This window comes from Mobula hypostoma, chromosome 1 (genome assembly GCF_963921235.1).
Source record: "Mobula hypostoma chromosome 1, sMobHyp1.1, whole genome shotgun sequence".
Classification (NCBI taxonomy): Eukaryota; Metazoa; Chordata; class Chondrichthyes; order Myliobatiformes; family Myliobatidae; genus Mobula; species Mobula hypostoma.
In genome coordinates this window covers 254,994,601-255,007,232 of record NC_086097.1, presented here as the reverse complement: position 1 = coordinate 255,007,232, position 12,632 = coordinate 254,994,601, and the positions used below count along the sequence as shown (strand labels likewise).

The window sequence follows — 12,632 nt, the reverse complement described above, 5'->3', positions numbered from 1 at the left end:
CCAGCTACCTTTTCCTCGTATCTGCCTTTAGCGCAGGAGACCTACGACATTTCCTCCTTTCCTTTGACTTAGACACGTTCATGTCCCTCTCTGCCACCCGTATATTTTGTGTATTCGAAACTTCAGAGCAATTTAATGAGACGGGTGCCTCTGGATACAAAATGTCAATGGAGAATGCGAGCATCGATCTCGCTACCTCTCACATGCTAAGCGAGCGCTCTACCATTTGAGCTAATTCCCCAGCACATCCGGTTCACCTCCTGTCATTTGCTCAGCGCCACAAGCACCATTGCATGCCTGCCGCTGAATACCGTTGCACAATCATCAGCTCACACACAGACACACTCACTCAATCATCAACCAACCACGCAGACAAACATACGGTCGCTCTCTGCCACTGTCTATTTTTACAACCGGTTGTGACGGCAGTTGGAATTGATATTGTCATATGGGCACGGGCTGGGAACGGACAGTACCTGGGTCTTGCCTCTGGCTCTGCCCCAGAACCAGGCAAGGACGAGTCTTGGCAGGCAGGCGGGACGAGACCTGAGACTTGAGGCGAGGCGAGGCTGGAGGCTGCAGAATTGAGGCGAGGCTTAGCAGGTTCCTCCTGGGAAGGACGCGGATCACCTGAGCAGGGCGCCGATCACCACCCAACAGAGGCAAAGGACAGGACGGGGCAGAACCAACCCCGGGTAACGGCAAGACGTCCTGGCTTACCTGGGCGGAGGCAAGGGATAGGAAGGGAGCTAGGAACAGGGTGGCTAAAGTACAAGACTGCAGACATGACGAGGCGATGGTTTCCAGCAAGCCAAGGCGAGCGTTTCCAGCAAGACCAGTTGAGCGTTTCAGCAAGGCAAAACGAGTGTTTCCAGCAAAACAAGGCGAGTGTTTCCAGCAAGACAAGGCCGATGGTTTCCAGCAAGACAAGGCGAGCGTTTCCAGCAGGACAAGGCGAGCGTTTCCAGCAGGACAAGGCGAGCGTTTCCAGCAGGACAAGGCAGGGTTTCAGGAGAGGAAACAGAAGGGAGAGGGAGGGATACAAGGTGTTAGGACAAGAACAATCCAGCAACCACGCCCTGGTCTCTGAAGGTATTTATGCAGCCAGCCCCAACGAGAATCAGCTGCCTCAATTAGCTCAACAAGGACAGAAACAGGGTAGAAAAGAAACCTGGAATAAGGGTCGATGAACCGGACCGAGAACCGGAATATGGACATCACGGACCGGAGTATAACAGATATCTAGACTTAAAATTAGCGACAAAAATTCGGCGTAAAATCACTTCCTCATGGAGACACCGAAACATACCGTGCAATGCGTCGCTTCCGTGAACATGCAGATGCCCCTCAGCTGAAATCTGGCCCCTCAACACCAACATATCACCAACAGCACCACTGTTAGCAACCTTCCCGCATTCACCTTTCCTGTATTATTACGCCACGGAGGAACTCGTGTGTCAGAAGCAGAACATCTTCATGAACCAAGGAAACGGCCGCGTCATCCACTTCTTCTGGCAGATTGTAGAACTGCATCAACGACACAACATTCTCCTGGAATTCTACACTGCTATCAAACAGAGCATTCTCGGATCAGCCGTTCCTGACTATTTCGTTGCCGCATTCTCCGACACTTTTGGAAAACTACAGCAAAATGACCAATCAGCTGAAAAGCTCAATGACTGAATTCCATCATCAATGGACGATTTGCCTCTCTCCGGGAAGATGATAGGAGGGACAAAACACTGCAGACATATGCACACTGAAAACCTGCTGTTCCAAGAGCTCGCTTCTGCAGGGCGCTCCAATTTCATGTAGCTGTACATCTAATGCACATCTGACTCTTCTGTTTCACAGCTCTCACTTCAAATCACTCGCAGAAATATAAAGATTTTGCTCCGGACTTGCGCCACCCACAGATGAGCCGAATTCCACCTCAACGGATATATGGAAACGACATAAGGGCGATGGCAATGCCGTTAGCTGCCTTCGCTTTCAACGGTGCCCTCCAACGATCAGCCGAAATTCAGATTCTGGCATCCCTTGCTCGTGCAGTTTGGAATCGCTCATCCTAGACTGATTGCTGAATGTTTTCAAACGAAGGGGTGACCGATGTTCCATTTGGGCCTTTGTGTCGGTCTCTTCCTCTGTACACTTGCTACACGCGGCCTCTCCGGTGATGCATATCTCTTATCTGTCAGGTAGGAGGACGTGCACGATTCCTCATTGATGGCGGCAGACGTGAGGCACGGAGGAACATCTGGTGAAAGTTCTGAAATGCCTGCTTCTCTGCCGCGGCTACTGTGTGATCGGAAATCTCCGGAGGAAATGCCCCGAATCCTCGGCTTTGCCTGTTACTTGGCGGCCGGGGCCTGGGTGGACGCGTTCGGCAAAGAGGTTGCTCGGTGCTCGGTGTCGGAGCGCTGGTCGGGGGCTGGAAGTTTTCGGACGGACTCAGACTTTGGACTGTGGTCGGGTGCTTCCAGGACGCTGTATCGGCAAGTTCGAGCCGCTGGAAGCTCATGGCAGGGGGATTTTCTACCCTCTACGGTCTGCGTGAGATGACGAGGCAATCGGGTCTTTGAGACATTTTTTTCCGTGCCTATGGTCTGCTCTTATCAAATTGCGGTGTTGCTTTGCACTGCTTAACAATATGGTAGAATTATGTGGATTTTGTCACTTTTAGTCTTGGTCAATAGACAATGGGCAATAGATAATAGGTGCAGAAGTGGAGCATTCCGCCCTTCGAGCCAGCACCGCCATTCACTGTGATCATGGCTGATCATCCACAATCTGTATCCAGTTCCTGTCTTATCCCCATACCCTTTGATAGCGCTATCTTTAAGAGCTCTATCCATCTCTTTCTTGAAAGCATCCAGAGACTTGGCCTCCACAGCCTTCTGGGGCAGAGCATTCCATATGTCTACCACCCTCTGGGTTAAAAAATTCTTCCTCAACTCCGTTCTAAATGGCCCTCCCCTTATTCTTAAAATGTGGCCTCTGGTTCTGGACTCACCCATCAGCGGGAAAATGCTTCCTTCCTTCACCGTGTCCACCCCTTAATAATCTTATATCGTCAGTGCGCATGCGCCGCTCGTGCATGCAGCCTGGTATCGACTTCTCTAACTTCCGCTCAGGCCCCACCTCCCCCTCGTACCCCATCTGTTACTCATTTTTATGCACACATTCTTTCTCTCACTCTCCTTTTTCTCCCTCTTTCGCTCTGAATATACCTCTTGCCCATCCTCTGGGTCACCCCCCCCCCACTTGTCTTTCTTCCCGGACCTCCTGTCCCATGATCCTCTCGTATCCCCTTTTGCCTATCACCTGTCCAGCTCTCGGCTCTATCCCTCCCCCTCCTGTCTTCTCCTATCGTTTTGCATCTCCCCCTCCCCCTCCAACTTTCAAATCCCTTACTCACTCTTCCTTCAGTTAGTCCTGACGAAGGGTCTCGGCCTGAAACGTCGACAGCACCTCTTCCTACAGATGCTGTCTGGCCTGCTGCGTTCACCAGCAACTTTGATGAATGTTGCCCGAACTATTTTTACTTACTTTCTTCTTCACTTTTTAATTTATGCTATTTTTTTGAATTTGTCTTCCTCACGGTAACACGTCGATGCTGCACCCTCTCTAACATGCTGGTAGAGAGAGTTTTATTTGGGTTTTCTTTAGCGCTGGAAATGGTTACATCCCGACAAGCGGGACGGAAGCAAGGTCACATTGTGTATTCCACGGACCAGCAAATACCGGCCGGCTTAGCGAACTGAGCGGTGGAAACCCCTGCGGAAATCCGGAGGAAAACACACAGAGGGGGATCACAAAGCCGAGGAAAGAGGAACGGGTCGAGACAACAGAGGCTTTTGCAGAAGAGGATTTCGGTGTTTAATACCGTTCCGGCTGACCAGAAGTGCGCTGAGAGCGGTGAGCATAAAGGAGTTCGGTGCTCACTGATCTGGTTAACAACAGATGGTACAATCCGGGATATATTTGTTCGAGGAACGTGTTTGCAGACTGGATATTGAACTTTTTACTGTTGGACTTCGGCCACATTCCACCGTGATACAACACTTGGCGGCACGGGAGGTCGTTCCTGCCTGTGGGCTTAGGCGGAAGCGGGCGAGGCGAGGAAGGTTTGACATTCATTTTCTGGTGCTATTTGAGGAGAGGGGCATTATGACTGTGAGGGCAGTTTTCTGTTCTCGGTGTCGGATGTGGGAGGCCCTGGAGTCTCCAAGCCTCCCGGACGTCTACATCTGCGCCAAGTGCATCGAGATGCAGCTCCTAAGGGACCGCGTTACGGAACTGGAGCTGCAGCTCGATGACTTTCGTCTGGTCAGGGAGAGCGAGGAGGTGATAGAGAGGAGTGGAAGGCAGGTGGTCACGCCGGGGCCACGGGAGGCAGACAAGTGGGTCACGGTTAGGAGTGGGAAGGGGAAAAGTCAGGTGATGGGGAGTACCCCGGTGGCTGTGCCCCTTAACAATAGGTACTCCTGTTTGAGTACTGTTGGGGGGGGGGGGGGACAGCTTACCGGGGGAAGCGACAGTGGCCGTGCCTCCGGCACAGAGTCTGGCCCTGTAGCTCAGAAGGGTAGAGCAAGGAAGAGGAGGGCAGTTGTAATGGGGGACTCGATAGTAAGGGGGTCAGATAGGCGATTCTGTGGACGCAGTCCAGAGACCCGGATGGTAGTTTGCCTCCCTGGTGCCAGGGTCCGGGATATTTCTGATCGTGTCCAAGATATCCTGAAGTGGGAGGGTGAGGAGCCAGAGGTCGTGGTACATATAGGTACCAATGACATAGGTAGGAAAAGGGATGAGGTCCTGAAAGGAGAATATAGGGAGCTAGGAAGGGAGTTGAGAAAAAGGACCGCAAAGGTAGTAATCTCGGGATTACTGCCTGTGCCACGCGACAGTGAGAGTAGGAATGCGATGAGGTGGAGGATAAATGCGTGGCTGAGGGATTGGAGCAGGGGGCAGGGATTCAAGTTTTTGGATCATTGGGACCTCTTTTGGCGCAGACGTGATCTGTACAAAAAGGACGGGTTACACTTGAATCCTAGGGGGACCAGTATCCTGGCAGGGAGATTAGCGAGGGCTACTGAGGTGACTTTAAACTAGAATGGCTGGGGGGTGGGAATCAAATTAAAGAGGCTAGGCGTGAGGAGGTTAGTTCACAACAGAGGGATGGGAACCAGTGCACAGAGACAGAGGGGTGTAAAGTGAGGGTAGAAGCAAAAAGTACAAAGGAGAAAAGTAAAAGCGGCAGGCCGACAAATCCAGGGCAAGCATTAAAAAGGGCCACTTTTCAACATAATTGTACAAGGGCTAAAAGAGTTGTAAAAGAGCGCCTGAAGGCTTTATGTGTCAATGCAAGAAGCATTCGTAATAGGGTGGATGAATTGAAAGTGCAGATTGTTATTAATGATTATGATATAGTTGGGATCACAGAGACATGGCTCCAGGGTGACCAGGGATGGGAGCTCAACGTTCAGGGATATTCAATATTCAGGAGGGATAGACATGAAGGAAGGGGAGGTGGGGTGGCGTTGCTGGTTAAAGAAGAGATTAACGCAATAGAAAGGAAGGACATAAGCCGGGAAGATGTGGAATCGATATGGGTAGAGCTGCGTAACACTAAGGGGCAGAAGACGCTGGTGGGAGTTGTGTACAGGCCACCTAACAGTAGTAGTGAGGTCGGAGATGGTATTAAACAGGAAATTAGAAATGTGTGCAATAAAGGAACAGCAGTTATAATGGGTGACTTCAATCTACATGTAGACTGGATGAACCAAATTGGTAAAGGTGCTGAGGAAGAGGATTTCTTGGAATGTATGCGGGATGGTTTTTTGAACCAACATAGAAACATAGAAACATAGAAAATAGGTGCAGGAGTAGGCCATTCGGCCCTTCGAGCCTGCACCGCCATTTATTATGATCATGGCTGATCATCCAACTCAGAACCCAGCCTTCCCTCCATACCCCCTGACCCCTGTAGCCACAAGGGCCATATCTAACTTCCTTTTAAACATAGCTAATGAACTGGCCTCAACAGTTTGCTGTGGCAGAGAATTCCACAGATTCACCACTCTCTGTGTGAAGAAGTTTTTCCTAACCTCGGTCCTAAAAGGCTTCCCCTCTATCCTCAAACTGTGACCCCTCGTTCTAGACCTCCCCAACATCGGGAACAATCTTCCTGCATCTAGCCTGTCCAATCCCTTTAGGATCTTATACGTTTCAATCAGATCCCCCCTCAATCTTCTAAATTCCAACGAGTACAAGCCCAGTTCATCCAGTCTTTCTTCATATGAAAGACCTGCCATCCCAGGAATCAATCTGGTGAACCTTCTTTGTACTCCCTCTATGGCAAAGATGTCTTTCCTCAGATTAGGGGACCAAAACTGCACACAATACTCCAGGTGTGGTCTCACCAAGGCCTTGTACAACTGCAGTAGTACCTCCCTGCTCCTGTACTCGAATCCTCTCGCTATAAATGCCAGCATACCGTTCGCCTTTTTCACCGCCTGCTGTACCTGCATGCCCACTTTCAATGACTGGTGTATAATGACACCCAGGTCTCGTTGCACCTCCCCTTTTCCTAATCGGCCACCATTCAGATAATAATCTGTTTTCCTATTTTTGCCACCAAAGTGGATAACTTCACATTTATCCACATTAAATTGCATCTGCCATGAGTTTGCCCACTCACCCAACCTATCCAAGTCACCCTGCATCCTCTTAGCATCCTCCTCACTGCTAACACTGCCACCCAGCTTCGTGTCATCCGCAAACTTGGAGATGCTGCATTTAATTCCCTCATCCAAGTCATTAATATATATTGTAAACAACTGGGGTCCCAGCACTGAGCCTTGCGGTACCCCACTAGTCACCGCCTGCCATTCTGAAAAGGTCCCGTTTATTCCCACTCTTTGCTTCCTGTCTGCTAACCAATTCTCCACCCACACCAATACCTTACCCCCAATACCGTGTGCTTTAAGTTTGCACACTAATCTCCTATGTGGGACCTTGTCAAAAGCCTTTTGAAAATCCAAATATACCACATCCACTGGTTCTCCCCTATCCACTCTACTAGTTACATCCTCAAAAAATTCTATGAGATTCGTCAGACATGATTTTCCTTTCACAAATCCATGCTGACTTTGTCCGATCATTTCACCGCTTTCCAAATGTGCTGTTATCACATCCTTGATAACTGACTCCAGCAGTTTCCCCACCACCGACGTTAGGCTAACCGGCCTATAATTCCCCGGTTTCTCTCTCCCTCCTTTTTTAAAAAGTGGGGTTACATTAGCCACCCTCCAATCCTCAGGAACTAGTCCAGAATCTAACGAGTTTTGAAAAATTATCACTAATGCATCCACTATTTCTTGGGCCACTTCCTTAAGCACATGTCGAGGAACCAACCAGAGAGCAGGCTATTCTGGACTGGGTTTTGAGCAATGAGGAAGGGTTAATTAGCGATCTTGTCGTGAGAGGCCCCTTGGGTAAGAGTGACCATAATATGGTGGAATTCTTCATTAATATGGAGAGTGACATAGTTAATTCAGAAACAAAGGTTCTGAACTTAAAGAGGGATAACTTTGAAGGTATGAGACGTGAATTAGCTAAGATAGACTGGCAAATGACACTTAAAGGATTGACCGTGGATATGCAATGGCAAGCATTTAAAGGTTGCATGGATGAACTACAACAATTGTTCATCCCAGTTTCGCAAAAGAATAAATCAAGGAAGGTAGTGCACCCGTGGCTGACAAGAGAAATTAGGGATAGTATCAATTCCAAAGAAGTAGCATACAAATTAGCCAGAGAAAGTGGCTCACCTGAGGACTGGGAGAAATTCAGAGTTCAGCAGAGGAAGACAAAGGACTTAATTAGGAAGGGGAAAAAAGATTATGAGAGAAAACTGGCGGGGAACATAAAAACGGACTGTAAAAGCTTTTATAGATATGTAAAAAGGAAAAGACTGGTAAAGACAAATGTAGGTCCCCTGCAAACAGAAACAGGTGAATTGATTATGGGGAGCAAGGACATGGCAGACCAATTGAATAATTACTTTGGTTCTGTCTTCACTAAGGAGGACACAAATAATGTTCCAGAAATAGTAATGGACAGAGGGTCCAGTGAGATGGAGGGACTGAGTGAAATACATGTTAGTAGGGAAGTGGTGTTAGGTAAATTGAAGGGATTGAAGGCAGATAAATCCCCAGGGCCAGATGGTCTGCATCCTAGAGTGCTTAAGGAAGTAGCCCAAGAAATAGTGGATGCATTAGTGATAATTTTTCAAAACTCCTTAGATTCTGGACTAGTTCCTGAGGATTGGAGGGTGGCTAATGTAACCCCACTTTTTAAAAAAGGAGGGAGAGAGAAACCGGGGAATTATAGACCGGTTAGCCTAACGTCGGTGGTGGGGAAACTGCTGGAGTCAGTTATCAAGGATGTGATAACAGCACATTTGGAAAGCGGTGAAATGATCGGACAAAGTCAGCATGGATTTGTGAAAGGAAAATCATGTCTGACGAATCTCACAGAATTTTTTGAGGATGTAACTAGTAGAGTGGATAGGGGGGAACCAGTTGATGTGGTATATTTGGATTTTCAAAAGGCTTTTGACAAGGTCCCACACAGGAGATTAGTGTGCAAACTTAAAGCACACGGTATTCGGGGTAAGGTATTGGTGTGGGTGGAGAATTGGTTAGCAGACAGGAAGCAAAGATTGGGAATAAACGGGACCTTTACAGAATGGCAGGCGGTGACCAGTGGGGTACCGCAAGGCTCAGTGCTGGGACCCCAGTTGTTTACAATATATATTAATGACTTGGATGAGGGAATTAAATGCAGCATCTCCAAGTTTGCGGATGACACGAAGCTGGGTGGCAGTGTTAGCTGTGAGGAGGATGCTAAGAGGATGCAGGGTGACTTGGATAGGTTGGGTGAGTGGGCGAACTCATGGCACATGCAGTTTAATGTGGATAAATGTGAAGTTATCCACTTTGCTGGCAAAAATAGGAAAACAGATTATTATCCAAATGGTGGCCGATTAGGAAAAGGGGAGCTGCAACGAGTCCTGGGTGTCATTATACACCAGTCATTGAAAGTGGGCATGCAGGTACAGCAGGCGGTGAAAAAGGCGAATAGTATGCTGGCATTTATAGCGAGAAGATTCGAGTACAGGAGCAGGGAGGTACTACTGCAGTTGTACAAGGCCTTGGTGAGACCACACCTGGAGTATTGTGTGCAGTTTTTGTCCCCTAATCTGAGGAAAGACATCCTTGCCATAGAGGGAGTACAAAGAAGGTTCACCAGATTGTTTCCTGGGATGGCAGGACTTTCATATGAAGAAAGACTGGATGAACTGGGCTTGTACTCGTTGGAATTTAGAAGATTGAGGGGGGATCTGATTGAAACGTATAAGATCCTGAAGGGATTGGACAGGCTAGATGCAGGAAGATTGTTCCCAATGTTGGGGAAGTCCAGAACGAGGGGTCACACTTTGAGGACAGAGGGGAAGCCTTTTAGGACCGAGATTAGGAAAAACTTCTTCACACAGAGAGTGGTGAATCTGTGGAATTCTCTGCTACAGGAAACTGTTGAGGTCAGTTCATTGGCTATGTTTAAGAGGGAGTTAGATATGGCCCTTGTGGCTACAGGGGTCAGGGGGTATGGCGGGAAGGCTGGGGCGGGGTTCTGAGTTGGATGATCAGCCATGATCATAATAAATGGCGGTGTAGGCTCGAAGGGCCGAATGGCCTACTCCTGCACCAATTTTCTATGTTTCCTCCCGTGGAGGGTCAGACACCCTGAGCCAATAGACTGGCCCTGGACTTATTTTCCATCTGGCATAGTTTTGCATTTTGTTGTTTGATTGTTGGGGTTTTTTGTTTTGCTATACTTACGCTCTATTCGTGGTTGGTGCGGCTGGAACGAAACCAAATTTCCCTCGGGATTAATAAAGTCTATCTATCTATCTATCTATCTATCTATCTATCTATCTATCTATCTATCTATCTATGTTTCAATAAGATCCCCTCTCAGCCTTCTAAATTCCAGTGTATGCAAGCCCAGTCCCTCCAATCTTTCAACATATGACTGTCCCGCCATCCCGGGAATTAACCTTGTGAACCTACGCTGCACTCCCTCAATAGCAAGAATGTCCTTCCTCAGATTTGGGGACCAAAACTGCACACAGTACTCCAGGTGTGGTCTCACTAGGGCCCTGCATAGCTGCGGAAGGACCTCTTTGCTCTTATGCTCAACTCCCCTTGTTATGAAGGCCAGCATGCCATGAGCTTTCTTCACTGCCTGCTGTACTTGCATGCTTGCTTGCAGTGACTGATGTTCAAGTCTGTCTTGTGTTTCTCTGATTTCATACCGGAAGAACATGGTATCATTTTTTAAGGCATGCATTTTTAAAATTACAGTAAACGAGGACTGAGTGTCCTCATCATCTAATCATATCTAATCTAATATTGCTATCTTTTGTGTTTTATTAGGACGAGTGAGGGTTGTCGTACTGTCAGAGCAGCAAGCGTGAGAACATAGCGCTCTGAAATGTGACCCAGTGATCTGCTGGCCTTGCCTGTTATGTGATTAGATGCCTCTGTATTCTATCCCGTCACGAGTCGGAGCAATTCGGACTGCAGTCCTGTGCCACCGAGAAACTCTGTAGTACGGAATTGATGATCCGCGTAGTAAAAGTAGTCCCGATCCTTCGAGCCGAATTCGAACCAGCGACCTAAGGATGACTCCATTTCCTCTACAGTCCTCCGCTCTACCAACTGAGCTATCGAAGGAAAATCGACACCAAGCTTCACCACGTTGGCTCCTACCGACAATGATTATGCAGATTTTCATCCCAGTGTCTGTCGAACGATGGCAACAGCCTGCCACAGGCGACCGGATGACGCACATCACCGAGTTTATTACAATTCTAGGTGCGACTCCAACACAACTCTTTGATCTTCTTTGCTTGACAAAACCAAAGGCCACTCAGCTTTCTCATTTCGCCCAGTGTTCAGGGCAATTTCTTTTTGACCACTTAACTGATTTCTGTCTGAATGGTCGCCTGCAGCTCATGCATTACTGAAACACAGCTGCCAGCTGGCTTTTCGTCGCATCTGCCTTTAACGCAGCAGACCTACGATATTTCCCTCTTTCCTTTGACTGAGACACGTTCATGTCCCTCTCCGCCGTCCCTATATTTTGTGCGTTCCAAACTTCAGAGCAATTTAATGAGACGAGTGCCTCTGGATACAAAATGTCAATGGAGAATGCGAGCATCGATCTCGCTACCTCTCGCATGCTAAGCGAGCGCTCTACCATTTGAGCTAATTCCCCAGCACATCCGATCCACCTCCTGTAATTTGCTCAGCGCCACAAGCACCATTGCATGCCTGCCACTGCTCACCGTTCCACAATCAGCAGCTCACACACAGACACACTCACTCAATCATCAACCAACCACTCAGACACACATACGGTCGCTCTCTGCCACTGTCACTTTTCATGTCCCCAAACGACAATTCATTCTCCCGCATGCAAAGAATTATATTTCTGTCTATTTTTACAACCGATTGTAACGGCAGTTGGAATTGATGTTGTCATCCGGGCACGGGCTGGGAACGGACCCAAGTGCAAGACACAGACACTGAAATACTAGGGACAGGACTAGGATACAGGGCGATGGCAAGGACATGGACAGGAAAACCAGGAACCTGGAACAGGACTGAACCAGGGAGCTAGGAGCCCGGGCTTGGACTCCGAGCCAGAGACTGCAGAAGGACCCAGTACCTGGGTCTTGCCTCTGGCGCGGCTGCAGAACCAGGCAAGGACGAGTCTTGGCAGGTAGGCGGGACGAGACCTGAGACTTGAGACTTGAGACTTGAGGTGAGCCGAGGCTGGAGACTGGATGTAGGAGACTTGAGGCGAGGCGAGCTTGGAGGCTGGAGGCAGGAGACTTGAGGCGCGGCGAGGCTGGAGGCCGGAGACTTGCGGCGAGGCGAGGCTGGAGGCCGGAGACTTGCGGCGAGGCGAGGCTGGAGGCCGGAGACTTGCGGCGAGGCGAGGCTGGAGGCCGGAGGCTTGCGGCGAGGCGAGGCTGGAGGCCGGAGGCTTGCGGCGAGGCGAGGCTGGAGGCCGGAGGCTTGCGGCGAGGCGAGGCTGGAGGCCGGAGACTTGCGGCGAGGCGAGGCTGGAGGCCGGAGACTTGCGGCGAGGCGAGGCTGGAGGCCGGAGACTTGCGGCGAGGCGAGGCTGGAGGCCGGAGACTTGCGGCGAGGCGAGGCTGGAGGCCGGAGACTTGCGGCGAGGCGAGGCTGGAGGCCGGAGACTTGCGGCGAGGCGAGGCTGGAGGCCGGAGACTTGCGGCGAGGCGAGGCTGGAGGCCGGAGACTTGCGGCGAGGCGAGGCTGGAGGCCGGAGACTTGCGGCGAGGCGAGGCTGGAGGCCGGAGACTTGAGGCGAGGCGAGGCTGGAGGCCGGAGACTTGCGGCGAGGCGAGGCTGGAGGCCGGAGACTTGAGGCGAGGCGAGGCTGGAGGATGCAGACTTGAGGCGAGGCTTAGCAGGCTCCTCCTGGGCAGGGCGCGTTACGCCTGGGCACGGCGCAGATCACCACCCAACAGA

At 49.9% G+C, this 12,632-nt stretch overlaps 2 non-coding genes across 2 annotated transcripts; both read right to left on the bottom strand.

The window, feature by feature from the left end:
* Nucleotides 1-10,716: 10,716 nt before the first annotated feature.
* On the bottom strand, nucleotides 10,717-10,802 carry trnay-gua (transfer RNA tyrosine (anticodon GUA)). Its single transcript is given in 2 exon segments — nucleotides 10,717-10,752; nucleotides 10,766-10,802. It is a non-coding gene; the product is annotated as a tRNA-Tyr (tRNA).
* A 471-nt stretch (nucleotides 10,803-11,273) lies between these two features.
* On the bottom strand, nucleotides 11,274-11,346 carry trnaa-agc (transfer RNA alanine (anticodon AGC)). The gene has a single exon. It is a non-coding gene; the product is annotated as a tRNA-Ala (tRNA).
* Between the last annotated feature and the right edge of the window lie 1,286 nt (nucleotides 11,347-12,632).